General features: G+C 37.9%; 1 protein-coding gene and 1 pseudogene across 7 annotated transcripts in view; one reads left to right on the top strand and one right to left on the bottom strand.

Moving 5' to 3' along the window:
* The window catches only part of SPIDR (scaffold protein involved in DNA repair), a 693,030-nt gene that overhangs the window by 175,844 nt on the left and 489,888 nt on the right, over nt 1–27,298 (top strand). The gene's annotated exons all lie outside the window — the stretch shown is intronic.
* On the bottom strand, nt 5,454–7,304 carry LOC122905255 (annotated as a pseudogene).

Here is a 27,298-nt window from a genome sequence, read left to right as displayed (position 1 = left end):
CTTCTTTATCCATTCATCTGTTGATGGGCATAGATATTTAAAATTGGTAGATCTTCTTGTTAGACCCTTTAAGTACGATACAGTTTCTTTCCTTGTCTCTTATTATACTCTTTGGCTTAATATCTAATTTATCTGTTGTAAGGATAGCCACCCCAGCTTTCTTTTGATGTCTGTTAGCATGGTACGTTGTTTAGCACCCCTTCACTTTAAATCCGGAGGTGTCTTTAGGTCTAAAATGAATTTCTTATAGACCGCATATTGATAGGTCTTGTTTTTTTTATCCATTGTGATACCCTGTGTCTTTTGATTGGGGGCATTTAGCCCATTTCCTTTCAGGATAACTATTAAAAGGTATGAATTTAGTGCCATTGTATTGCTTGTAAGGTGACTGTTACTGTATATTGCCTCTGTTCCTTTCTAGTCTATGTCGTGGTTAGGCCCTCTCTTTGCTTAGAATTGAATGTTTCCTGTGGGGCTGGTTTGGTGTTTGCAAATTATTTTAGTTTTTGTTTGTTCTGGAAGCTTTATCTCTCCATCTGTTTTCAATGACAGCCAGGGTGGATATAGTATTCTTGGCTGCATATTTTTCTCATTTAGTTCTCATAATATATCATGGCAGTTCTTCCTGGCCTGCCAGGTCTCTGTGGATAAGTCTGCTGCCAATCTATTATTTCTGCCATTATATGTTACAGACTTCTTGTCCCAAGCTGCTTTCAGGATTTTCTCTTCGTCACTTGTTGTTTTACTATTTGATGATGGGCTGTTGACCTATTTTTATTGATTTTGTGTAGGGTCCTCTGTGCCTCCTGAATTTTGATGCTTGTTTCCTTACCCAGTTATGGAAATTCTCTGCTATAATTTGTTCCTCTCTCTGTTTCTTCTTCTTTTGGGATCCCAATTATTCTAATAGTGTTTTGTCTTATAGTATCTCTTCTCTCTGAGATTTTCCTCCCCCAGTCCTGTAATTTTTTATCTCTTTTCTTAGCTTCTTTATTCTCCATCATTTGGTCTCTTCTATGTCACGAATTCTATCCTGCTTCATTTATCTTAGCAGTAATTGCCTCCATTTTAATTGCACTTCATTAATAGCTCTTTTTTTTTCCCCTCAGCTTGGTTAGATTTTAGTTCTTTATTTCTCCAGAAAGGAATTTTATTTCTCCAGAAAGTGTTTCTCTAATATCTTCCATGCCTTTTTTACGCCCAGGTAGCATCTTGAGAATCATCATTCGGGCCTCTACTTCTGACATATTACCAATGTCTGTATTCATTAGGTTCCTAGACATGGTTACTGCCTGTTGTTTTTTTTATTTTGTGGTGAATTTTTCCCGCCTTGTCGTTTTATCCAGTTAAGAATATATGAACGAGGGAGTAAAATACTAAAAGTGTGGCAAAGACCCAACAAAAATGTATGCCAACCAAAATGGTGGGGGGAGAACAAAATAAAAGTAAAAAATTTAAAAAATAACTAAGAAACATATATAGATATAGTAGACTGATGAATAGAACAGAGCCATCCACTTGACTTTGGGTATATTCTGGTCTCTTATACGAAATTACCTCCCTAAATTTTAAAGAAAGATAAACTTACATATATATACAAAAATTACAGCAAACACGATGAAGGGATGGAATATGACTGCAAAGACGAAAATTAAAAAAAATACTCCCAGGAAAGGACAATTCCTTTAAATTGGTTGGAAAAGGAAAGGAATAGGAAAAAAAAAAAGAGAGAGAGAGAGAGAAGAATGTGTTCAGGCCGGAGACTAGAATTAAGCCGTGTACTAGATATAGGTTATATTTTGATCTGTTAGAAGAAATTGTATTACTAAAATTTTAAAGAAAAAATCCTATATATGTACAAAAAATAAGTTTAAATACAATGAATGGATAAAATATGACTAACAATTAATTTTTAAAAGGATTCTTTTTAGAAAATTATTTTTAAGATAAAGTAGTTAAGAAACGTTAAAAAAAGAAAGAGGAAGAGTTTAAGAAATAGAATAAGAAAAAAAATTTTTTTTAAATTTGACTTTGGAAGACTAAAGGATTATGGGGAAAAAGCCATGGATTCTATGCATTGCTTTCCTTCAGCTCTGGAGTTGTGCTGTTCTCCTTGATCGGGGAGCTTGGTCTTGGCTGGATGTTCTTTCTGATCTTCTGGGGCAGGGGCCTGTTGTAGGGAGTATCATATGTCTTTGCCTGAGGTGGAATTGCACTGCCCTTACCAGGGCCCGGGCTAAGTAATCTCCTCATGTTCACTCTCAGTAGTTTTGTTCCCTGAATACTTTCCGTAGAGCTCTGGAGGAAAGGATTGAAAATGTCAGCCTCCAAATCTTTGGCCTGGAGGAGCCAAGAGGTCAGGTCCCCTGTACTCAGTGCACCCTCAGATAAAAGCAGTCAATAACTCCTATCTCCCCGACTCCATACGTGCTCTGTGCTCACCTGGCCTGTGACTGAGCATTTCTGTCTCTGACGTACAGCTCCATTTGGACTTTCCAAACCCAGTAGATTTCTGCCACGCGTTCCTGCGCCAGTCCTCCTGGAGGAGGAAGGAGGGGGTCTCTGGTCTGCCACTTGTGGGGTCACCGCTTGAAGAGCAGTGGCCCGACTGTGACTTGGGTCTCTGTTTAAGGTAATCCCGAGCTCAGAGCACACTCCTTGACTCTATCTCTGTAGCTGGCTTCCCTCTTCTGATACTTGGGAGCTCTGCCACACTCAGGCACCCCGGTCCTTCTCTGATCCTGTAGGTCTTGAAGCCACACTGTCCCCTCGAAGGCTCCCTCTGGAGCGACGTCCCTCAGTGGAGCAGACTTCTAAAAGATCCAATTTTGTGCTCCGCTGCTGTCTCACTTGGCGGGAGTCGGCCCCTTCCCCCGTGGTCTATCTTCCCATCACTTCGGATTCACTTTGTATCTCCTACCTTCCGGAAAATTGTTGATTTTCTGTTCCTAGAATTCCTCGTATTCTTGTCTTCTATCTCCTGTTGAGTTTGTAGGTGTTTAGAATGGTTTGATAACTATCTAGCTTAACTCCGGGATCTGATGATATTTCAGTCTCTTAGTCCTCTGCCATCTTGCTTCCTCCCCTATTGGTATTTTATTCTTGTTATGTAATTGTAAATATGATTGTTTTCTTAATTTATCTTTTTACTACTTTGTTGTTAGTGTATAGAAATACAAACTGCTGTATAATCTGTGTTCTGCAACTTTATGGAATTTATTCTGTAGTTTTTTTGGTGGTGTCTTTAGGGTTTTCTATATATAATATCATGTCATCTGCAAATATTAACAGTTTTACTTCTCCTTTCTAATTTGGATGCCTAATGTTTCTTTTCTATGCCTAATTTTTCTGGTACGACTTCCATACTATGTTGAATAAAATGGTGTTAGTGGGGTATCTTTGTCTTGTTGCTGATCTTAGACAAGAAGCCTGCAACTTTTCAATTTTGAGTATGATATTAGCAGGGTTTTGTTATATATGGCCTTTATTATGTTAAGTTACAGACCATCTTTATCTGCTTTGTTGAATGCTTTTATCATAAATGGATGTTGAATTCTGTCATGCACTTTCTACATCTTTTGAGATGATCATATGATTTTTATGTTTTATTTTGTTTATGTGCTGTATCATATTGATTGATGTGCAGATGTTGAACCACCTTGCATCCCTGGAATAATACCCACTTGATCGTGTCGTGTTTGAGCCTTTTAATGTGTTGTTGAATCTGGTTTGCTAATATTTTATTGAGAATTTTTGCATCTGTGTTCATCATGGCTGTCTTTCTTATGGTGTCCTTGTGTGGTGCTAGAATCCGGGTAGTGCTGATTGCATAAAATGAGTTCAAAAGTATACCCATCACTTTTATTTTTTGAAAGAGTTTGAGAAAGATTGCCATTAATTTTCTTTAAATGTTTGGTAGAATTTACTGGTGAAGGCACGTGGTCTTGCAGTTTTTTGTTTATTGGGAAATTTTTGATTACTGATTCAATCTTTTTTAGTAATTCATCTGTTAAAATTTTTTTTCTTTATGATTCAGTCTCAGAAGACTGAATTTCTAGGAATTTATTCATTTCTTACATTTTTTAAAAATTTGTGGCTTATAATAGTATTTTGTGATTCTTTGTATTTAGTTGTAATTTCTGATTATCAGTTCTCTCTCTCTCTCTTTCTCTTTTTTTCTTTTTTTGTGATCCCTGGTAAAAGTTTGCCAGTTTTATGTATCTTTTCACAGAGGCAACTCTTAGTTTCATTGATCTTATTTATTATCTTTCTGGTCTCTTTGATTTATTTCTACTCTGTTATTTCCTTTTTCTACTAACTTTGGACTTCACTTGTTCTTTTTTTAGTGTAATGTTATGATGTTTATTTAAGATTGTTCTCCTTTCTTGAAGTAAGGATTTATCTCCTGAACTCTCTTTGAATTGCTTTTGCTGTATCCCATAAATTTTGATACATTGTATTTCCATTTTCATTTGTCTCAAGGTACCTTTTTATTTGTCATTGATTTCATTGATCCCTTGGTTGTTCAGTAGCATGTTGTTTTATCTTCATATATTTGTGAATTTTCTGGTTTTCTTCTTGTAATTGAGTTTTAGTTTCATCCTATTATATTTGGAAACTATGGTTGATATGATTTCAGTCTTCTTAAATTTAGCAGTACTTATTTTGTGGACTAACATATGGTCTGTTCTGAAGAGTGTTCCATGTGCACTTGAAAAGAATATGTATTCTGCTTTTGGATGGAATGCTGTTCAATTCATCTACAAAACATGTTGTGTAAGTCTGATGTTTTCTTATTGATGTTCTGTCTGGATGATCTATCTGTTATGAAAGTAGGATATGAAAATTACTATCTGTTGTTGTATTGTTGTGTTTTGTTCTTTAGGTCTGTTAATGTTTGCTTTACATATTTATGTGTTCCTAGTTTGGGTGCATAAATATTTATAAATGTTATATCTCTTTGTGGATTGATCCCTTCCTCATTATGTAATGCCTTATTTGTTTGTTTTTAATTATAGTCTTTGCTTTAAAGTCTGTTTTGTCTAAGGATAATTATTCCAGCTTACTTTTTGTTTACATTTATATAGGATATCTTTTTCATTCCTTCACTTTTAGTCAGTGTGTGTCCTTAAATCTGAAATCTGGAATGAGTCTTTTGTAAGCAATATATAAAGGTCTTTTTTTTTTTTCTTCAAAACCCACTTAGCCACTTGTCTTTTGACTGTAGAATTTAGTCCATTTATACTTAAAGTAATAATGGTGGTTATGTACTTATTGTCATCTTAATTGTTTTCTGGCTGTTTTGTAGTTCCTTTCTGTTTCTTCTCTTGGTTGCTTCCTTCGTGGTTTGAACATTTTGTTAGTGATGTGCTTAGATTCCTTTCTCACAATCTTCTCCCCCCAACCTTTTTTTTAAATAGGCCTTAATTCACTTAACTTTTCTTGTATAAAATCTATGTGGTGGCCATAGCTGGAGCCTAGGTCCTCTGCATGGAGATTCCTGTTGTGGGTCTTCACAATATGGTTAGTGAATTCCTGATAGGGACACTTGGTGAACACAGACAGTCTCTTTCCAGAGGTCAGGGTAAGATACCTATAGATATTGGAAATGGCATCAAAAGTAGCCATGGTGAAGTTGCCTGGGATGGCAGTGCAGTCCCTTGCTGAGGCTTAGCAGTCATCAATACTGGCCATCATCAGTAGCTTCTTGGGTACTGGCTGAGACAATACCAGTGCCTCTGGGAGCAGGGATGTGGCATACCAGCCCAGAGCTTCAGGGGCCAGTCACCTTGCATGGGACAGTTTGAGGGTTACTTGTTCCTCCAGTGGCCTTGCCAAATGGGGATAATGGAAAGCTTGACCACGGGATGCCTGGGTGGCTCAGTTGGTTAAATGACTGGTTTTGGCTCAGGTCATGTTCCCAGGGTTCTGGGATTGAGCCCCATATCTGGCTCCTCACTCAGCAGGGAGTTTTTCTCTCTAACTGCTAGTCTGCCTGCTTGTGCTCTCTCTCTGTCAAATAAGTAAATAAAAATTCTTTTAAAAAAAAGGCTTGGCTAGGTTGATGGCCCCACGGATGGCAGTGGCTACTTCGTTGGAGTATTTAACATTCAGACTGATGTCAGCAAATGCCTTGAACCTGGCCTGCTGATGAGCATGCATCTGCTTTTGCATAGGCATAGTCTCCAAAACCTCATCCTTGAGGAGGGATGTCCCTAGGAAGTAGTCAATGATCTCAGATTCCTTGATAGGCAGGGAGAAGAGATAGATCTCTTCCAGGGACTTGATCTTCATGACTGTGACCAGGTGGCACAGCATGGTGATGGGGATCCACTCCTTGGCCTTGCCTCTTTGAACTCTGTGGCCTTGGCCCTAGACCTAAAGCCTCCATGGAAGCCACCATGGCCTCCCATTCCAGAGCTCCTGGGCCCTCCCATAACACCAACATCATCTGCCATTTCTTTTCTTGGAAAAGAATCTCCTTCTCACCATCTTTTGGGAATCTACCATAGATTTTTGCTTGGTGGGTCCCGTGAGGTTTAGTATAACAACCTTTATTTATAATTGTATTTTAAGTTGATAAGTTGAACACATTCTGAACTCCTTTTTACTCCCCTCACCCCATGTTTTATGGTTTTGACATCACATTTTACATACTTTTAGCTTGTGTATCCCTTAACTAATTATTGTAGTTATACTTATTTTTACTAGTTTTTTAACTTTTATGGTAGCTTTATAAGTGACTAGTCCGCCATTTGTACTGAGTGTTTACCTTTACTAATGAGATTTGTACTTTCATATATATTTTTTTAATATTTATCAAAATAGTTTTCTTTTAAAATGCCCCCACTGCTGCATTCCCATTGGCTGGCTCTCCAACATCTCCCTCCCCAGCCTGGACAGAACTGGAGGGATCCTGAGTTGTTCAGGTGTCCCCTTGAGTCTTTCCTACCCAGGACATCTTGGAAAACAGGGGGGAGAGTGCCCTGAGGTCCATAGTGGGTTCTTCCTGTCTATTCCAGGTTTAGGATATAGTTGATGCTTTGCACCAGGCCAATGATGTCAGACTGCCAAATACCGAAGCCAGTCTAGCAGTTGCCTCTACATGAGTGAGGCCTCTCCCAGGGATTGCTGAGCATTCTCTTGAGGTTCATCTTCTGTCTGCAGAACTCATGGAATACGTGATGGCAAGACAGCTTATATATGCTGTGTATGTTCTTGATGATGCCCTCTTCACTGACATCCACAAAGATCTGCTGCCCAAACATGGCACACACACTGTCTGAGAGATGTTTGGTAGGCATGCCTGACATTGTAGAACCCCATGGTAGATGCCATGTAGTTTGCACACATTTCTACAAAGTCTTGTTCAAGAACAACATAGCAGAGGCCATAGAAGGTAAGAGAAATAGCAAAGTCCTTGGCATCTTCTGGTTTGATCTTAATAACAGAGACCAGAAAGGGTAACCATGACAGCCATATAGCCAACAATGCCAGTGGCATAGCTTATTTTATAAATCAGCAAGAACTACTTACTTATAAACCAGCCTTGGGGTGTCTGTACTGTTGGTGAAGATGGCAGTGGTCTTAGAAGTGGAGGTTGGAGAAGGTACTGTTAGAGAATGGGAGCTGGATGAGGTTGATATGTCAGACCTTTCCCAAGAGGAGCAGTGGAGGGTTGAGCACCATAGCCATGAAGCCATGCACATTGAAATGGTCCTCATTCTTATGGCTACTTTGGTGATGGCTCAGCTGTTCTTGGTGCAGGGGAAACGGAATACCACTCCTACGATATGGTGACCCTGTTTCGAGTATGGGTTTTTCCCCTCTATTTCACAGGGAAGCTGCACTGGTGGAGGTTCCTAGTGATCTGGATCTTGTTCTCTGCTGACACAGCTTTTATCACTGTCTGATCTATCTGAAAACCACTAATACAGATAATTCCAAGTTTGGTTTCCTATGTTTTCTTGTTATGAATTTGCACTTTTTATTTTCAGCCTAAAAAGTTCCTTTAACATTTCTTGTAATGCTGTTTTAGATTAACTCGTAGGTTTTCTTTGTCCAGAAAACTCTTTATTTTTCCTTCAATTCTGAATGATGATTTTGCTGGGTGTATTTTGGATGAAAGTTTATTTCCTTTCAGCACTTTGTGCCACTCCTTTCTGCCTGAAAAGCTTCTACTGAAAATCTTCTGTAGCCTTTTTTTTTTTTTAATACTTGTTATAGTTTTTAATTGCTGCTTTTGAGATTCTCTCCTTGTCTTTAACTTTTGACATTTCAATTAGGAAGCGTCTTCCTGTGAGTCTCCAGGTTCATCTTAATTGGAACTTTTTGGAATAGGATGTCTGTTTTCTTCTCTGCGTTAGGGAAATTTCCAGCCATTTCATTAATTTCCTCAGATAAATTTTCTACCCCTTTCTCTCTCCATCTTCTGTAACAGAAATAGTATGGATGTTAAGTCTGTTTGATGTTTCCAGTTAGTCCCTTAGGCTACCTTTGGTTTTTTTTGTGTGTGTTTTTTTGTTTTTTGTTTTTTGTTTTCTATTCTTTTTTTTTTTTTTCCTGCTCTGATTGGGTGATCTCCAGTGCCCTGTTTTGAGTTCACTGATGATTCTGCTTCATCCAGTCTGCTTTTGAACCCCTTTAGTGTATTTTTTGGTTCAATTATTGCTTTCTTCAGCTCTATGACTTTCATTTGGTGCTTTCTTATATTTTCTCTTTTTTTTAAACTATTCTTCTGAATTCGGAAAGCATCTTTATAATCATTACTTTGAATTTTTCATCAGGTAAATTATGTATATCTCTGTTTCATTCAGGTTTTTTTTTGGTGGGGGGAGTTTTATTTATTTATTTATTTTTAATTTGGAACACATTCCTGTTTCTTCATTTTTCTTGACTCTTTGTGTTTGTTTCTATGTATTAAATGAAGCTGTCACCTCTCCCAGTCTTGGAGGAATGTTTCTTGTAGGAAATGAGCTTTGACATTCAAACTCTCCCTAGTTCTTGGTTGTCTCTTGGTCCTTTATGATTTTCCAAGCAGCCTAATTTATTTGTAATAGCTCTAGTCATTGAGGGTGTGCCCAAGGGGCATGTATCAGTGTCCCAGAGGAGAATATCTTAGCTAACACCTAAACCAAGCAGATTGGAAGCCAGATCTTTAGACAGCAGCTTTTAAAATGCACGCGTGCGCACGCGCGCACACACACACACACACAGTTTTGTGGGACCACAAGCTTAAGGCTTGCTGGCTACCAAAGCATGAGTTCTGAAGCTGTGCTCTGACCAGCAGTTTCAAAAATCAGTACTCCAGACTAGTGTATAAGCTGCTTTCTGGGACATACTGACAAACTATAGTGAGGGAGAGGAAGGGCACAATGATGGCGTCCCTCTACCTTTGTTCTGTGTGAGTACCTCCATAGCCTCTAAGATATGTGCCAAACCTGAAGCCTATTCATCAATCTGAAGCACCAGGAGAAACAAATTGATCTCCTTCAAAAGAGAGATGGGGTGAGGGGTTGGGACAGGGCGGAGGTGGGGGAGGAATGTGTGTTTTATCTGTTGTTTGTTCAGTGCCCTGGGGGTGGCACCCTACCAAGAACTGTCCCTCCAATTGTTAAAGTCCTTTGGAAGCCAGGAATACAGGTCCCCCTGGCCAGAGCCAGAGCCGACCAGAGCCAAGTACCCTGTGTGGCAGCCACAAACACCAGGATACAAGATATAGAAAGTGGGATAATAAGAACATGCAAGAGCTCCCTTCCAAGAGACTGGTGCTCTGGATTGCAGCTGAGGATGAACATGAACATAGCACCCATCTTCTGAGAGCTCTGGTCAGCTTTACAATTGGCCCTTAGATGTAGGTTTAATTAGCAGCCTGTTCCTGAGGCTGTAGCTATGATGCTGTGCTTGTAGGCCTCTTTCACAGATGGAGTGAGCTTCTGGGTCTTTTGCCTCTTGCTGTGCCCTGAGAGTGGTAGCTGTTTAAGAACTCTTTCACCATTGGTGACAGTCTTAAGAGACCTGTGAGCATAAACCCCGCTGGCCACTAGAGCCATGTGATGTAGACATGGTCCCTGGTAGCAGCTGTAAAAATCAAGGTGCCAGACAAGGGTATAAGCTTCTTTCTGAGAGATACTAGTACGCTAGAGCAAGGCACAATGCAGAGATTGTACCCAATGGCCTCTGTTTTCCTGAAAGCATGTCTGTAGGCACCTAGATGTGTGCTAGACCAGAAAATACCCCTCAAGGCAAATTTCTTGGACAAGCAAATAGGCTACTTTCTCAGAAAGATTAGGGGTGTGTTTCACTCCGCTATGTGTGCAGAGCCCTGGGTGTGGTATTCTGCCAAGAACTGTGTCCAATTGTAGAGTACTTAGGGATCCAAGAAAACCGGCTTCCTTGGCCACCAGAGCCAGACTATCAAGCTGTAATTGCAAAACCTGGGGCACCAGATATGTGTAAAATCTCCCATTCGAGAGAGTAGTGCTGCGGAATATGGCCGAGTGAGCACGCAAAGATGGTACCTACCCTCTAAGGAAAAAGAAAAATGGTGCCTGCTGACTAGCAACACAGAGGGAGAGCACAAAAGTGATTTGTACCGGTTGGAGGATAAAGAGGATATCCACCGTGAACAAAAAAGTCTAATGTTTAAAAAATGAATAAACAACAATAACAACAAAATGGTCAGGGGGTACCTAATAGCTTTAGTAAGTTAGAGGGAGAACTTAATGGCACCCAGCAGCACCTCCTTCCCCTGAGAGTATCCGAGAGGCTGGGGCCTCTCAGTTGACACTCTAAGATTAGCACATGTATTTCTTTGATGTAGAGTCTGGGTGCTTTTCAAACAGCTCTTTCTGGGCTGGGCTGTAGGATGAGTGAGTTTGAGCATGATTGCTTTTTAAGAGATGTTTCTCAGTTTGGTATAGCTCTATGGGTCTTGTGGATTCAAGGCCAATTGGCTTTCAAAGCCACATGTTTTGAGTATAATCTCTTAGGTGCAGATCTGATGTGGGATACAAACCTTTGGCTCTGCAAGGAGAGGCTCTGGGTTTGTTAGTTCCCTCCCATTTGAGGTTTACTGCACCTCAGGTTTATGGCAGGACTGTGTCACTGGCTCTCCCACCCACCTTGATGTGGATAAGTTGGTATCTTAGCAGACCTTTTCTCTTTAGGTAGAAATTGACATGCTGATTAAGAAATTCATATGGAAATATGAAGGACCTAGGTTTTATAGAGCAGTGTTGAAGAATTACTTCACTAACTTATACTACCTGTTTTACTCTAATGCTACAGCAATCAAGATTGTGGTAGTGGATAAAGATATACAGGTAGATGGAACAAAATAAGAGTTGAGAAATTATTATTTTTTAATGTTATTTTAAAAAAGATTTTATTTATTTATTTGACAGAGAGAGAGAGATCACAAGTAGGCAGAGAGGCAGGAAGAGAGAGTGGGGGAAGCAGGCTCCCTGCTGAGCAGAAAGCCTGATGTGGGGCTGGATCGCAGGACCCTGAGACCATGAACTGAGCCAAGGGCAGAGGCTTAACTCACTGAGCCACCCAGGTGCCCTGAGAAATTATTTTTGACAAAGAAAACAATCCAGTGGGGGAAACAAAGGTTTATAAACAAATAGTGCTGGAATGATTAGATACTCCTATAGATAAAAAAAAAAAATCACCTTGACTCTATCTCACATACACAAAACTTAAGATGGATCATAGATCTAAAGGTAAAAGTGGATTGTGGATCAAAAGGTAAATTGGAAGGGGAGGTGAACCATGAGAGACTATGGACTCTGAAAAACAATCTGAGGGGTTTGAAGTGGCGGGGGGGTGGGAGGTTGGGGTACCAGGTGGTGGGTATTATAGAGGGCACAGCTTGCATGGAGCACTGGGTGTGGTGAAAAAATAATGAATACTGTTTTTCTGAAAATAAATAAATTGAAAAATAAAAAATAAAAAAAAGGTAAAAGCTGGAAAGTTTCTAGAAGAAAAAGTAGAAAATAGGCTAAGCTTTCTTTAGTAGGCTACAAAAAACAACAAATTTAAAATTACTGTAAATTAAAATTAATCACAATAAAAAATTACCTCCATTAAGGGAGAAAATAGCAGCAAAACATTTATCTGTCAAGGACTTGTATCCAGATTTTATAGAGAACCCCTAAAACGAGAAAAGGACATTTTGATTAGTTGGAGAAATATTACAAGAGCTATTTCATACATAATGCTGTATGCGTAGTCTGTGAGCATATTGGACTTTAATGTGTGAATTTGGGGGGAACATTTCAGCCTATAATAGTAAAATTTTTAAATTATTATTTTTTGTTTTATTTAAATTTTAATTAACATACATTGTAATATTAGTTTTAGATATATGATATAATGTTTCAGCACTTATATATAACACCCAGTGCTCATCACATCAGGTGCACTTCATACTTCCCATCACCAATTTAACCCGTCACCCCAACCATCTCCTTTCTGAAAATCAGTTTGTTCTCTGAATTAAGAGTCTGTTTCTTGGATTCTCTCTCTCTCTTTTTCCCTTTGCTTGTTTGTTTTGTTTCTTAAGTTCTGCATATAGGTGAAATATAATTGTCTTTCTCTGACTTATTTCGCTTAGCATAATACCCTGTAGTTCCATCCACATTGTTGCAAATGGCGAGATTTCTTTTTTTTATTTTTTATTTTTTTGGTGGCTGAGTAGTGTTCCACTGTATATATATATTTATACCACATCTTCTTTATCCATTCATCTGTTAATGGTCGTCTGTGTTCTTTCCATAGTATGGCTGTTGTGGACATTGCTGCTATAAACATGGGGTGCAGGTGTCCTTTTGGATCACGACATTTGTATCTTTGGGGTAGATACCCAGTAGTGCAATTGCTGGGTTGGAGGGTAGCTTTTTTAGGAACCTCCGTACTGTTTTCCAGAGTGGCTGCACCAGTTTGCATTCCCACCAACAGTGCAAGAGGGTTCTTTTCTGCATCCTTGCCAACACCTGTTGTTTCTTGTATTGTTGATTCTAGCCATTCTGACAGGTGTAAAGTGATATCTCACAGTTATGATAAACAGAGATCTGATTTTTCTTAAGAATATGAGTTTTCTGATAGAGTATTTAATTGAAAATGTACAGTAGATGATTGATGTCACTTGGAGAGTTTGGGAGAGAACCAGCATTGGATGCTGATTTGGAGAGCAGTTAGAAGTACTATATTAAAATTAAAGCAACACAAGGAAATTTCATTTTCTCTTCACTCTGAATCCACATTTCTGGGGCAAGAAGAAAAAAATAATATTGGATAGTTGTAAAAATTCTTAGAGAGTATGAAGAAATGAGCCCATAAGAGAAACTGGAAGGAGAAATTGGAATGGAATGACAAGATTTGTTTCTCATGAATTTATTTCAGTAGTTTATTTTTCCTTTTTCAAATATAAGCAATTTTTAAAACACTATAATGAAAATGTTTTTCAGATTATAAATATTTTGGGAAGGATTTACCTAAAACAGGCTGCTGATAAAACAAACATTTTGAGTTCCAAAGCCAAAAAGACATCTTCTCTATAGCTCCAGGAAAATCTTCCCCTATTTTTTTTCCCTGGCTGCTGTCATAACAGCTGTGACAGAGGCATGTGGGATTTGTGCTCTTTCTGAAAGAACGGAAGACTCTGCCAGTCTGGGTTCCCTGATACGCTGAAGTGGGAATAGTGTCTACTCTTTCTGTTTTTCCTTAGATACCTGTGAGACATCTAGGTTGTTGAACTTTACATGGCTCTCAGCTATTTCAGAGGTTATCCAAGGAGAAGAAGAAAGACTTCTTGTAGAACTAAAATTGATAATAAGATGATGGTTATACAACATTACTATCTCTCTTCTTCTGACCATTTCTGTATTTTTATACAAGAGAATCAAGACTACACCCATTCAATTTCTTTTATACATAAAGTGCAAGTGTTTCCTTTCCATTTGATTGAATGTACCCTTTTCCATTGGTACAGCATTTAAATACAAATTTTAGAATTGGTTCTAGGTTCACCAAGTTATAGCCCAAGAAAGACCAACTTAGGTGACTGTTTTATCCTAAGAAGTGTCACACTATGGATTTTATTTTCCTAAAAATTCTAGCTTTTGCAGGTATTGCCTTCCGGCAGGGCTAGAAAGGGTTGTCTGTTATGGCAGTTTAAAAGAGGAGATCGCAGGGCTCTGATGCTGTGATTGTAGTTTTAAACTAGCCCTTCAACAGGGAGCTGAAGAAACTGATCACTGAGGAGAGAGTAAGCAGGAACTGACAAGAAGTTAGAGTCAAATAATTCAGGGTAGAATGAGTAGAGGCAATTACTGTTGAGATAAGGGAAGGCCTATTAGCACTAAAACCTTCTGACTTTGAAATTATTATTTTACTTTTTGAAGTCCTTTTCAAGAAAACCTATGTGTGCCCCTTTATTTAGAAAGCCCTCTCATGTCTCATACAAGGCACTTAATCTCTGTAAATGGTGAAAACCATTATTTTGTTATCTTCCACTTTTAGTTGTTAGCACTCCAGTTGCTACTGATTTTCATGAAAAAATAACTAAAATAATACACTGGGGTAAAAGGGAGGATTATACTTTTTGTCTCAGGTAAAAGTATGTTAATTGCTTAATATGCCAAAATGATAAATAAATATACAAAATATATTAGAAAAGTACTTTAATTATTAAAGTTGCTTATCTCCCCAAGAAGATGGCACAGGGCACTCACCATAAATAGCAGTCAGTTACGGAAGAATAATTATCCATTTCTTTTTTCTTATTTTATTGGACCATATGTTTTAACATATAGTTAAACTGATACACTTTAATTGCTGTGATTCTTGTCTCATTTATTGGGGTGTCTGCACACTTGATTGTTCAAAGACTCTTTAGTATCTATTATCCTTGCCACATACACTTCTAAGCTACATGCAGTTGGTTATCAGATCTATATATTTATTTTATTTATTTATCTTTAAGATTTATGTTTTTTTATTTGAGAGAGAGTGAGCGCACAAGTAGGCAGAGCAGCAGGCAGAGTAAAAGGGAGATGCAGACTCCCCATTGAGCAGAGATCCCAATGCAGGGCACTATGCAGAGATCCCAATGCAGGGCGCTATCTCAGGACTCTGGGATTGTGACCTGAGCAAAGGGCAGATGCTTAACTGACTGAGCCACCCAGGTGCCCCAAATCTCTCAATTTACTAAAAAAAAATTTTTCTTGAGGTAAAATTCACATAATACAAAATTAACTTCCTAAAGTAATTTCAGTGCTTAGTACATTGTAACATGTGCAGCCACCACTTCTGCTTCATTTCAGAAGTTTTCATCACCCAGAAAGGAAACACTACCATTAAGCATCCACTCCATTAAACATCCATTCCAAAATCCACCCCTCCAACACGCCTCAGCTATACCCGTTTTCTCTCTCTCAGTGAATTTACCTGTTCTGAATATTTTATATAAATGGAATCATATAATTTGTGACCTTTTGTGTTTGATTTCTTGCTTAGAATAATGTTTGAGGTTCATCCATATGGAAGCATATATCAGTACTTCATTCTTTTTTTATGGCTGAATAATATTTTGTTGTATGTTTTTATCTGTTGATGGATATTTGGGTTTTTCCACTCTTTGTCTATTGTGAATTGTGCTACTAAGAACATTGGTGTACAGGGGCATCTGGGTGGCTCAATGGGTTAAGCCTCTGCCTTCAGCCCAGGTCATGTTCTTGGGGTCCTGGGATCGAGCCCCACATCGGGCTCTCTGCTCAGCAGGGAGCCTGCTTCCTCCTCCCCCCACCCCCACCGCCTGCCTCTCTGCCTACTTGTGATCTGTGTCTGTCATATAAATAAATAAAATTTGTTAAAAAAAAAAAAAAAAGAACATTGGTGTACAAATACCATTTTGAGTACCTGTTTTAAATTCTCTTCATCTATACCAAGGAGTGGGATTACTGGTTCATACAGCAATTCTATATTTAACTCTCTGAGAAACCACTCACCTGTTTTGCATAGTGATTGCATTCTAAATTCACCAGCAATTTCTCTACTTCCTCACCATCATTTATTTTTCTTTAAAAAGTAAACTCTATTGTAACAATCCTAATGGGAATAAAGTAGCATATTATTGTGGTTTGGGTATTTATTTCCCTAATGACTGATTATGATGACCATGTTTTCCTTTTCTCCTTGTCATTTGTATATCTTCTTTGAAGAAATGGCTGTTTAAGTCCTTTATTGATTTTTTTTTTTAAAATTGGGTGGTTTTTTTTCTTACTGAGTTGTGAGAGTTTGTATTTTTTTTTTAAATATATTCTAGTGGGTAGACCCTTGTCAAATATATAATTGGCAAATATTTTCTTCCATTCAGTAATTTGTCTTAGCACTTTCTTTTTTAAAATACCTAGTATTACCAGAAGCCTTGTGGGTTTTGTTTATTTGTGTTTAAAAAGATTGAGACTCCTGTCTACTTTTTATTTGATAAATTTGACATGTTACACTTCGTAAATTTAAGGTATACAGCATGTTACTTTGATACATTTATATATTATAATTTGATTGCCATTTGAAGCAGTATTTATCATATTGCATCATTATAGTACAGTACTGTTTCTTATATTCATTATATTGTATATCACATCTCTATAGCTTATTTTACTAATGTTTAACTTTCTACCCATAAACACTGTAAATCTTATCCCTCACTCCCCATCCTGTGATAACCACTATTTTATCCTCCATTGTTTTTCCAAGTTTGATTTTTACAGATACCACGTTGGTGAGATCATATAGTATTTGTCTCTGTCAACTTATCCACCTAGCATAAATTACTCATTATGTCATGTATGTAGCATAGTGTCCATCCATTTTGTCACAAATGGTAGGAGATTCCCCATTCTCATGACTGAGTAGTATTCCATTGTGTATGTATGTATGTATGTGTGTGTGTGTGTGTATATATATATATATCTCCACATCTTTTTTTTTTTTTTTAATTCTTTTACCCATTGATGGCTATTTGGGTTGATTCCCCATCTTGGCTATTATAAATAATGTGTGATAAACATGGGTGTGCATATATCTCAACAAAATCCCATTTTTATTTTCTTACAGTATATATCTAGAAGTGGAATTGCTGGATTGTATGGTGGATGTATTTTTAATTTTTTGAAAAACCTCCATATTGTCTTCTGCACTCATTGGACTTATTTAGATTCCTACCAACAGTGTATAAGTGTTCCTTTTCCATAACAGCCTCCCTAGTACTTGTCCCTTCACAAGCATGAGGTGATATCTTATTGTAGTTTTTATTTGCATTTCCCTAATGCTTAGTGATGTTAAACATTTATTCATGTGCCTGGTGGTCATTTTGATGCCCCTTTTGGAAAAATGTTTAATATTTTTGCCCATGTTTTAATTGGATTGTTTGTGTCTTTCTTACTAAATTGTTATGTATTTTATATATTAATCTCTTATCCAATGTATAGTTTGCAAATATTTTCTCTCATTCTTTAGGCTGCCATCTCATTTTTTTTGCTTATTTCTTTTACTGTGAAGAAGCTTTGATTTTGGTGTAGTCTCATTTGTTGATGTTTATTTTTGTTGTTTGTGCTTTTGGCATCATCCAAAAATCATGGCCAAGATAAGTATTGATGAACATCTCCTGTATGTTTTCTTGTAGGACTTTTGTGGAATCACGTTTTACAAGTCTTAAGTCTTGAATTTTTGTTTGTGCTATGAGATAAGGAGGTCCAGTTTCATTGCTCTGCCTGTAGTTACCCAGTTTTCCAGGCACCATTTGTTACAGAGGCACCGTTTGTTCATCACTAGGTGTTCTTGTCTCTGTTTGATTATTGGTTGATTGTATATCCCAGGATTTAATTCTGGACTCTCTATTCAGTTGTGAATAGAATTGAACTATCCTTGTATCCCAGGGATAAATCCTGTTGGTCATGGTGTATGATCCTTTTAATTTGTTCTTATATTTGGTTTGCTAATACATTTTGAGAATTTTTTTCATGTATATTCATCAGGGATATTATCTGTAGTTAATACTGTGATGTCTATCTTGTATTGGTATCAAGGTAATACTGGCTTTGTAGAGTGAGTTCAGAAGTGTTTCCTCTTCCTCCATATTTTGGAAGAGTTTGAGGAGAATTGGTGTTAATTCTTCTTTAAATATTCAGTAGAATTCATTAGTAAAGCTGTCTGGCCCTGGAATTTCCTGTGTTAGAATTTTTTGATAACTGACTCAGTCTCATGACTTGTTACTGCTCTGTTCAGATTTTTATATTTCTTTCTAATTCATTCTTGGTAGACTCTTGTGAGTTTCTAGAAATGTACCCATTTCTAGGTTATGTAATTTGTTGGGATGTAATTATAGCAGTCTCTTATAATTATATATTTCTGTAATACTGATTTTAATATCTCCTCTTCCATTTCTAATTTTATTTATTTGAGTCATCTTTTTTTCTTAGTGTACTTAAAGGTTTGTCAGGGTATTGGTTTTTTTTTTTTTTTTTTTATCTTTTCAACAAACCAGGTTCAAGTTTCATGGATTCATCCTTTCTGTTGTTTTTCTGGTCCCTATTTTATTTATTTCTGCTCTAATTTTTATTATTTCCTTCTCCTAACTTTGGGCTTAATTAGTTGCTCTTTTTTTTAGTTCCTTAAGATATACAGTTAGATTGTTTATTTGAGATCTCATCTTTTAACATATGGTTTTATTGCTATAAACTTTCCTTGCAGAACTGCTTTTGCTTATTCTCCCCAATTTGATACATTATATTTTTGTTTTCATTTGTTTCAGGATAATGTTTTATTTCCATTTTGAGTTCTTTAAATCATGGGTTGTTTAGAAATGTGCTGTTTAGTTTCCATATATTTGGAGATATACTCCCTTTCTTCATATAGATTTCTAATTTTGTGCCATGTGGTCAGAGGAGATAGCTTGTATGATTTCAGTGTTCTTAAATTTGGTAATACTAGTTTTGTGGCTTATTATATGATGTATCCTGGAGAATGCTCCATGGGCACTTGAGAAGAATGTGTGTTCTGCTGTGTGGAATTTTCCATATGTGTCTGTTAAGTCCATTTATTCTAAAATATGGTTCAATTCCTATGTGTCCTTGATTTTTTGTCTGGACAACATATTCACTGCGAATAGTGGGGAATTGAAGTCCCCTGCTTACTGTATTGTCTGTTTCTCCCTTAAAGTCGTATTAGTATTTCCTTAATGTGTTTTGGTGCTCAGATATTGGGAGTATATATATATATATATATATACACACACACACACACACACACAAACACACACACACAAAATAATATAATATATATAACATAATAATATATTACATAATAATGTAATAATATAATTATATATAGTATACATGATTAAATTATATATAAATATATATTATAAGCTATATTATATATCATGTATTAGTATATATTAGTATATAATATTTAATGATTATATGTAATACATTACATATTAGATACAGTTCTTATATCTTCTGTTTATTATCATTTAAATTCAATTAATTAACATATTGTATATTATTAATTTCAGAGGTAGAGTTTCATGGTTCATCAGTTGCACCCAGTGCTCTTTACATCCAGCGCCCTCTTAATGCTCATCACCCAGTTACCCCAATGCCTTACCTCCTCTTCCCCTCCAGCAACCCTCAGTTTGTTTCCTATAGTCGAGTTTCTTACCGTTTGTTTCTGTCTCTGATTTCATCTTATTTTGTTTTTCCCTTCCTTCCCCTATGATCCTGTTTTGTTTCTTAAATTCTCCATATGAGTGAAATCATATGATAATTGTCTTTCTTTGACTGACTTATTGTGCTTAGTATAATACCCTGTAGTTCCATCCACGCCATTGCAAATGGCAAGATTTCATTTTTTGATGGCTGAGTAATATTCCATTGTGTGTGTGTGTGTGTGTGTGTGTGTGTGTATCACAACTTATTTATCCATTCATCTGTTGATGGACATCTGGGTTCTTTCCATTGTTTGGATATTATGGACGTTGCTGATATAAACATGAAGTTGCAGGTGCCCCTTTGTTTCACTACATTTGTATCTTTGGGGTAAGTACCCAGTGATGCAATTGCTGGGTCATAGGGTAGCTGTATTTTCAACTTTTTGAGGAACCTCCATACTGTTTTCCAGAGTGACTGTACCTGTTTACATTCCCACCAGCAGTGTAGGAGGGTTCCAGCATACTTGACAACATCTGTTGTTTCCTTATTTGTTAATTTTAGCCTTCTGACTGGTATAACGTGATATCTCATTGTGGTTTTGGTTTGTCTTTCCCTGAGGGCAAGTGATGTGGAGCATTTCTTTCCTGTCTGTTGGCCATCTGTATGTCTTCTTTGGAGAAATGTCTGTTCATGTTTTCTGCCCGATTCTTGACTGGATTTTTGCTTTTTGGTGTTGAGTTTGAGAAGTTCTTTATAGATTTTGGATATTATCCCTTTATCTGATGTGTCATTTGCAAATGTCTTCTCCCATTTGGTAGGTTGCCTTTTAGTTTTGTTGACTGTTTCCTTTGCCAGTGCAAAAGCTTTTTATCTTGAACTCCCAGTAATTCATTTTTGCTTTTGTTTCCCTGGCCTTTGGAGATGTATCTAGCAAGAAGTTGCGGTGGCTGAGGCCAAAGAAGTTGTTGCCTGTGTTCTTCTCCAGCATTTTGATGGATAACTGACTCACATTTAGGGCTTTCATCCATTTTGACTTTATTTATGTGTGTGGTGTAAGAAAGTAGTCTAGTTTAATTCTTCTGAATGTGACTATCCAATTTTCCCAACACCATTTGTTGATGAGACTATCCTTTTTCCGTTAGGTATTGTTTACTGCTTTGTTGAAGAGTAGTTGACCGTAGAGTAGAGGGCCCATTTCTGGTTCTTTGTTCTGTTGCACTGATCTGTGTGTCTGTTTCTTTTTGTGGCAGTACCATACTGTCTTGATGATTACAGTTTTGTAATACTGCTTGAAGTTACACACTTGAATTGTGATACCTTTGGTTTTCTTTTTCAACATTCCTTTAGCATTCAAGATCTTCTGTGGTTTCCATACCAAATTCAGCATTATTCACAGCTGTGTGAAAAATGTTGATGGTATTTTGATAGGAATTGCCTTGAATGTGTAGACTGGTTTCAGTAGCAAAGACATTTTAAAAATATTTGTTCTTCCTATCCATAAACAGGGATGTTGTTCCATTTCTTTGTGTCTTCCTCAATATCTTTCATATGTCTTCTGTAGTTTTCAGAGTACAGGTTCTTTACCTCTTTGGTTAGGTTTATTTCCAAGCATCTTATATAATCCTTTTAATGTACTGTTGGGTACTATTGACTAGTATCTTGGTGAGCATTTTTGCATCCTTGTTCATCAGGGATATCGGTCTGTAATTCTCCTTTTTGGTGGGGTGTTTGTCTGCTTTTGGGATTGAGGTAATGCTGGCCTCATAAAACGAGTTTGGAGTTTTCCAATTCTATTTTTTTAAACGATTTCAGAGTAGGTGGTAATTCTTCTTTAAATGTTTGGTAGAATTCTGCTGGGAGGCCATCTGGTCTGTCCTGTTCAGGTTTTCCATTTCTTCTTGTTTCAGTTGGGGTAGTATTATATTTTTAGGAATGCATCCATTTCATCCAGATTGCCTAGTTTGTTGGCATATAGCTGCTTATAATATTTCTTATAATTGCTTGTATTTCTTTGGTGTGGTTGTGATCTCTCTTATTTATGATTTTATTTATTTGTGTCCTTACTCTTTTTTTTTTTTAAGATTTTATGTATTTATTTGACAGAGAGAGATCACAAGTAGACAGAGAGGCAGGCAGAGGGAGAGAGGGAAGCAGGCTCCCTGCTGAGCAGAGAGCCCAATGTGGGACTCGATCCCAGGACCCTGAGATCATGACCTGAGCCGAAGGCAGTGGCCTAACCCACTGAGTCACCCAGGCACCCTTGGGTCCTTACTCTTTTCTTTTAGGTCTGGCTGGGCTTATCAATTTTATTAATTCTTTCAAAGTAGCATCACCTAGTTTTGTTGATCTGCTTTACTGTTTTTTTGATATCTGTATCATTGATTTCTGCTCTAGTCTTTAGTATTTCTCTTCTGCTGCTTGGTTTAAGCTTTATTTGCTGGGTATTTTTGTTGTTGTTGTTTGTTTGTTTTGCTTTTTTTTTTTTAAGCACCTTCATGTGTAATGTCTGTATCTGAGACTTTTCTCATTTCTTGAGAGAGGCTGCTGTGTATATCCAGTGTTGTGTTTTGGATACTTTTTCCCACTTCTCCTTAACAGTGTTCCTTCTTGCTTGTAATTGGGAGTATTTGGACCTCTAAGTAGGTGTGCTTTCACTTGTTTTTACAAGTTGAATCTGTAAAGGAAAGAAGGAAATTAAAGAAGAAGAAAAAAAAAAACCCCTCATCGAAGACAAGAGAATAGGAAACAGAACAAACATGCAAATAATAAAGCATAAGCCTGATTCTAAAATATGGAAGGAAGGAAAAAAGAAAAGGGAAAGAAAAGAGAGAAAAAATAAGAATTCTGATCCAGAAATTAAGAAAAGGAAATGAATGAAAAAAATGCACAGAAATTATAAGCCTATTAAAAAAAAGAAAAAAGTAGAAATATACACACATACATGTATATACAAAATAAAGGCTAAAGAATTAAAAAATAAGAAATGGAAAAATAAAAAATATTTAAAAACTCAAGAAAACTAAGAAAAGAGGGGGAAAAAAGCCTGGTTCTATTTCCACCAATAGCTGATATTTGGAGCTTTCTTTGATCAGTAGACTGTGGATATGGGGGCTTTTTGGTCTTCTGTGGGAGAGTCCTGCTGCACTGACTCCGGTCTATTTGCCCTTTGAAAGATGCTTCTGCCAGTCCTAGGTGGGCAGTATTTAGTGTAGGGGACTCCAGACTCCACTGGAGGCACTGTTTCTCTCTGAAGTCCCAATTGTGCTGGTGGGTGGGAGGAATGAGAGGTGGTAGAAGAGGTAGAATGTTGGTCACCCTGCCTTCTTGTCCTTGGGGGACGGAACTCCTGGCTGCCACTGTTCAGGAGGCCCTCTTAAGAAAGCAAACATCTCCTGTGTCCTGGGCTTTCATCAGTTCCCTGCCCTAAACTGTCTGCCTGGATCCCTGACTTACCCAGAGCTACAGATCCCCTGTATTTTATCTCTGGCTGGTGGCTGTGATTCAGTATTCCAAGTTTTTTTTTTTTTTTTTTTTTTTTTTTAAGATTTTATTTATTTATTTGACAGGCAGAGATCTCAAGTAGGCAGAGAGGCAGGCAGAGAGAGAGGAAGAAGCAGGCTCCCTGCTGAGCAGAGAGCCCGATGTGGGGCTTGATCCCAGGACCCTGGGATCATGACCTGAGCCGAAGGCAGCGGCTTTAACCCACTGAGCCACCCAGGCGCCCCCAGTATTCCAAGTTTTAAAGGACCTGCTATATGTCTTCACTCCTCTCCCCTAGAGAAGAGGCTCAGGGTGTGCCCAGCACCATCCTGTCCAGAAATGTGCAGAGCTTAAAGTTTATTGTAATGCTCTGGAAAAGCTGGAACCAGGTTTTTGGCTATTTGCACTCAGCTAAATCCCCTACTCCCTTATGTCCCAGGAAAGCTGTCACAGAGACTTGACTCTGTTGTGGTAGACAATATAAAGGGGGCAGCCAGGTTATTTGCAATGTACTCTAGTCTCTGCTCTCCTTGCTCAAAGAGCACACAGGAGTTTAAGCCTGTTGTGGCTCACAGGTTAAGGGGTTTTCTGCCCTTTGCCCCACCTGCTGTTGATCACTGATCAGTGGCTCCGTGACTGGCCTTTTGTCCTTGGAGAGGCAATAGAAGCTCTTACAAATGCCCTCCAGGAACAATCTCTCACTGTGAGACCTAGAAGGATCTCCTTCTGTGGCTTATTATGCAGTTGCAATCTTCTCTGCCCTCTCCCACTTTCTCCCTCTTTCTGACTTTGCTCAGCAAAACTGGTTCACTTCCCTTCCTAGCCTCATGGCTTTCCTCTCCCCTAGTTTAGGGCTCCGAACTTCCCTTCTACCGCTTCTCTGTCTTCAGCTGTGCAGATTGTTTCCTTATCCACTGGTTGCCTTCCTAGTTGTTCAAAATTTAGCTGAATGTTGATCTAGTTGTATCTGAAGGATGAAGCAAATTCAGGGTCCCTCCTACTAAACTGCTATCTAAACTTCGCCCCTTCACTTACAGTCTACATGTGTGTTTAGGTCTGAAATGAGTTGCATGTAGGCAGCATATAGATGAGTCTTGTTTCTTTATTTATATCATCACTCCATGTCTTTTGATTGGAGGGTTTAGTCCATTCAAAGTCAAAGTAATTATTGATAGGTATGTGTTTATTGCCATTTTGTTACTTGTTTTATGGTGGTTTTTATAGTGTTTGTTTTGTGTTTTCTTCTGTCACAATTAGTTGGCTTTCTTTAGTGATATATTTGGATTCCTTTCTCTTTATTTTTTGCATATATCTTGTTTTTGATTTGTGGTTACCATTTGGTTTGTGTATAACATCTTCTGCATATAGCAGTTTATATTAAGTGGATAGTTGGTTAAGTTTGAACTCATTCTTTACTCTTCTTGCCCACATTGTGTCATACTTTATATCCTTTTATTTTGTGAATGCTTTAATAGATTTTTACAGATGTTTTTGCTGCTTTTGTGCTTCCTACTTTACTTACTCCTGCTTGTGGTCTTTCCTTTCCACTCAAGGCATCCTCTTTAATATTTTTTTGTAGGGGTGGCTTAGTGGTCATGAATTCCTTTAACTTTTGTTTGGGAAACTTTATCTTTCCATCTATTCTGAATTATAGCCTTGATAGATAGAGTATTCTTGGGTGCAGATTTTTTCTCTGTTCAGGATTTTGAATTTATAATTCCACTTTTGGGAAATTTTCAGCTATTATTTCTTCAAATTTCTGTCTCCTTTTCTTTCTCTTCTGCAGTCACTATAACGCAAATGTTATTGGGCTTGATAGTGTTGCTGAGTCTATTTTTATTTTGAGTAATTTTTTTTCTCTCACATGCTCAGCTTGATTACTTTCCATTATTCTCTCTTCTAGGTCACTGATAAATTCTTCTGCCTACTTTAGTCTACTGTTTATTGCATCTAGTATATTTTCAATTTCATTTATAGTTCTTGTTGCATTCTTCATCTCTGATTCTTTTTTATCTCATTGTTAAAGGTCTCACTGATGTGCTCCACTCTTTTCTCAAGTCCAGGGAGAATCTTTATGATCTTTACTTTAAATTCTCTTCAGGCATATTACCTATCTCATGTGTTTCTCTCTGTTAGGAAAGATAGCTACATTTCCTATACTGGAAAGTAATGGCCTTGTTAAGTGGTCCTGTAGTGCCCTTCTATGTTGTGTCCTTTGTTTACCACAGCTTGGCACTTCAGGTAAGTTTCACGTGTGACGCTTGTGGCTGATCTGTTTTTTCTTTCAGTCCAGTTGCCTGCAGAAGCTCTCTTTGCCTATTGTGGGCAGTGTTTTTTCCCTGTTGTGTTAATGAGCCAGTTTGGGGATGCTTTGGGTTTGAGTTGAGTCAGAGTAGACATTTCCCAGAGTTGCAGTACCACCAAACTGCAGAGTGCTTTCCCTCTGTTGTCCCCTGAGAAAGTTTCATTGGTATGCAGAACCTGCACTCAGACCAGTTGTGTGCCTCCAGCCCACTGCTGGAGGCTTTGACTGATTGGTATGTGTTTATCTTTCCTTCTGTCTGAGGCAGGAGTCACTTTGGAATGTTGATGGCCACTGTAGCCAGTGTTTGCAGACTGCAGGCCTAGGGCAGCACTCTGTGTGGGCTCTGGCCAAGAACATATTGAGGAGGGTTGAAAAAAGGAAGCACAGCGCCTGTGGGGGTGGCTATTGGTGGAAGTAGTTGGGGTTGGTTTGGGTTGGTTTGGGTGACAGTACTAGGAAGCTTTGTGCACTGCTTTTCCTTTGTGGGAGCAGCCCTGCCATGCCCAGAATGTGGCAGGCTGTCAGAGGGGTGGATTAATAGAAGACATTGTGGTGGGAGGCGGACAGCACATAGGGCAGCAGTGCTAAGTTATGTAGTTAAGTCCTGTAGGTGGCCATCTTTTTTACACTGCTAGGTTGGGGAGGGAAATGGCACTTGCCAGTTCCTTTGTTGCAGGAGGAATTACCCAGCAATTTCAGGCCCTTTTGGGTTGGGTTCTGAGATGACCATAGTAAATAACTCTTAGTCACATATGCCTGAGACACCTTTCCAGCTGCTGCCTCTATGCTGCGTCTCTATAGGCTGTTTGTGGTGCTGTCTTTTTAAGGGCAGCAAATCAGTTTCTCCTTGCCCTCCCAGTTCTCCCAGAGCCAAGTCAGCTGATCTTTTAATCTTCAAGGTTTTAAATCCTGTTGGTTGTAAGAACTCATGAAATTTGGCACCTCTGATTTTCAAATCCAAATGGTATGGGGACTTGTCTTCCCCTTGTGGGCACTCTGACATGAAGGTCTTTTTCTTTTTCCTTTCCACATCCTACAAGTCCCTTTAGCTTCCCACAGTGTCTCTGCCCTTCTAACCCTCTTCAGTGTAACCTTTTCTCTATATTTAGTTGAGAGTTTATTCTGTCAGTCTTTGGGTCATTTTCTGGGTTCTTTACAGGGGAATGAGTTGTCCCTAGTTGTATTTGTGGACCAGGGTTAGCCTAAGGCCCTCCTACTCTTCTGTCTTCCCTAGAATCCCATATACCATTTCCTCCCCCACTCAGTTTTTTTTTTTCCTTCTGATTTTTTTTGCATGAAAGTGATGTTTTCCTTTTGTAACATATAATTCCTTTAATGATTTTTTTCTCTAAATATTTTTAGATTCTCAAAGATTGCTCTGTTTACCATATACGTTTTAATATAGCTGTATATATTCCTCAGATATATAATAATTTTATTCCAGTGAGTTAGAAATATGTCTCATATATAGCTCTATTCCCTCTCACCCGTCTTTGTGCTATTATTGTTATATGTATTATATCTGTATATGTTACAAACACATTAATGCATTGTTACAATTATAAATTAATATAGCTTTATGTCTTTTATAGAAGTGGAGAGAAGAAAGGAGGGCAAGTATGTATTTATAAAGTGGTATATGATCTTTCTCATTTCTTGTTCTCTTCACTGGCTTCTGTGGAATCACGTTATCATCTGGTGAACATTTCCTTGGTTCAGTACAGCTTTGTTTGCACCTACTTCCTTTCCATTATTGACAGATACATTACATTTTTATATGTTATAGGTCCAG

Source organism: Neovison vison, chromosome 4, assembly GCF_020171115.1.
Source record: "Neovison vison isolate M4711 chromosome 4, ASM_NN_V1, whole genome shotgun sequence".
Classification (NCBI taxonomy): Eukaryota; Metazoa; Chordata; class Mammalia; order Carnivora; family Mustelidae; genus Neogale; species Neogale vison.
The sequence above is the reverse complement of the archived record's forward strand: the minus strand, read 5'-3'. Positions and strand labels throughout refer to the sequence as shown.